Genomic DNA, 2,500 nt, shown 5'->3' on the forward strand with positions numbered 1-2,500 from the left:
TGTTTACTAACACACACATGCATATGCACACAACACATGCGCACACACATACACACATGCAAGCATTTCTAGTGAAAACAATCCACCGCATCTCCCACTATGTGATATTGACTAGCACATGTACACAGCTATCTGCAGTGCATGTAGCACATTGAATTCTCTATATGCTATCTGTGGATTGGATTTTGGCATGCATAAACATGCATATTTATTCAGACTCCAACCATTACTAGCAGGCAGCTGCACTTAAAAATGCAAGCATATATAAATAGGTTTCTCTCCATGTTGTTGTGGGGTTCTCTATAGTATTTTCACTATTGTTTTCCTTCCTATTTTCCAGAATTATTTCTCAAAAATCACACACACATACTTATATACACACACACACATATATATATATATACATACAAATATATATATTATATATACACATACATACATATACATATTTATACACACATACATACATGTATATATACATACATATATATATATATAGATATACATACATATACATATTTATACACACATACATGTATACATACATATATATATATATATATATACATATATATATATACATACGTATATATACACACACACATAACAATATACATACATGCATATATATATATATATACACACACACATACATACATATATATATTCATATACATGTTATATATATACATATATATATATATATGTGTGTATATACATTCATATATATATATAAATATACATATGGAAATACATATAAAGATATGCACACACTCATATACATACATATATATATATATATATCAATGCTCATATATACACAACTTAGCTCACATGCACACTCATATACATATATACACACTCATACACATAAATATGCATGCATATAAATACTGATATCTAACATGCATTCTTAAGATCACATACTAATTCTTATTTATATATCCATCCATCCATACATACATACATACATATATACACACACACTTACATGCATACATACATACACATATGTATGGAAAAAGAGATAGGAAGGGAGTGTGTGATTGTGTGTGTATATACGAGTGCATGTGTATGTTTTTGGAAGTTACAGCTATTCCATACACAAAATATTTGTTTATATGACAAATATTTACACATGTTCAAATATATAAACACACATTCACACACACAATATATATATACATATATATATACATATATATATATCTTTGTATATATATATTTATATGTGAGAGTGTGTGTACGTGTATAAATATATAAAACAATGTATTTGTGTGTGTGGTGTCATGTTTGTATGTGTTTAGTATCAAGATGTGTATGTGTATGTGTGGTGTATGGTTTAGTTGAAGTAAGTTTCAATTTTACAACTTTCTATTTATGTGTGTGTTTATTAGTTTCTCTGTGTATGTTTTTGTATGCATAAACATTGCAATATATAAAAGTATGTGTGAGTGGGAGAGAAAGTGAACGTTTGGATTCGCGATGCTTAGAATGCATGTTGCGTGTATGCATGTTGTTAGTACATGCCTTTGTTTATGTGCTTGTGAGTTTGTGCGTGAGCAGGTGTATGTGTGAGTGTCAAGAGTAATAAGAGAGAAGGAAACTAAGAAAGGATGTGTGTGCATGTGTATAGTCATATTTGTGTGTGTATGTGTGTGGTTTATGTTGATTTTCAAATGTACACACTGCTATTATTGAAGCGAGTTGTTCAGTGCAGAAATATAAACAGAAGCTCCAGTTGAAGAAGCATGATGCTGTGCTGTATCACAACAACAACAAGATTCAACTTCAGCTCCTCCTAACTACTGGTGTTGTTGAGAGAAGCAAGAAAAGGGGTAGCCATACTTGATTTACTGAATATTAGGGGTCTTGAATAATGAGTAAAGAATAAAGAATAACAGTGTGGTTCCAGCCTAAGTGATTAAAACTGGGAATGTTTTATTAATATCATAACTGATAATACCTACAAACATACACATACATATTAAATACATATCCATACAAACACATTGAGATATATATATATATAAATATAAATATATATACACACACACACAGACATATATATATATATATATATATGTGTATGTGTTTGTGTATATGTGTGTGTGTAATAACAGAAAGGTACAACATGAATAAAACAATGATAAGTATCAAAAATTTCTCCTATACAAGTAACAAATACTTTGCCCCTTCATGATGTTGTTATTATTGTGGGATCTGGTCTCGGCTCAAATACAAGAAATCGTAAAATACTTCATAATCAAAATAACCAACACTCACCTATGTTAGTAAATCCTTTTTTGTTTTCCAGTGTTTATGTTGTTGTTGTAGTAATAGTAGTAGTAGTTGTAGTTATTTTGCTGTTGTTGTTTTTTGAGTTGAAAATTGTTGTGTGTTAGTTAGTTAGTTAGTATCTTGGTTGGTGAGCTATTGTTGTTGTTGTTGCTGTTGTAGTAGTTGTATAGTGGTTGTTACTGCTGCTGTTTGTTGTGTG

General features: G+C 29.9%; 1 protein-coding gene across 2 annotated transcripts in view; it reads right to left on the reverse strand.

Moving 5' to 3' along the window:
• Positions 1-2,500, reverse strand: part of LOC115218757 (putative protocadherin beta-18) — a 406,105-nt gene that overhangs the window by 231,535 nt on the left and 172,070 nt on the right. For both annotated transcript variants that reach the window (XM_036508570.1, XM_029788671.2), the window contains one exon: positions 2,287-2,500. This exon is cut by the window's right edge. The gene's annotated coding sequence lies outside the window, so the exon portion shown is untranslated. The remainder of the gene's footprint in view (positions 1-2,286) is intronic.

This window comes from Octopus sinensis, linkage group LG14 (genome assembly GCF_006345805.1).
Source record: "Octopus sinensis linkage group LG14, ASM634580v1, whole genome shotgun sequence".
NCBI classification, from domain to species: Eukaryota; Metazoa; Mollusca; class Cephalopoda; order Octopoda; family Octopodidae; genus Octopus; species Octopus sinensis.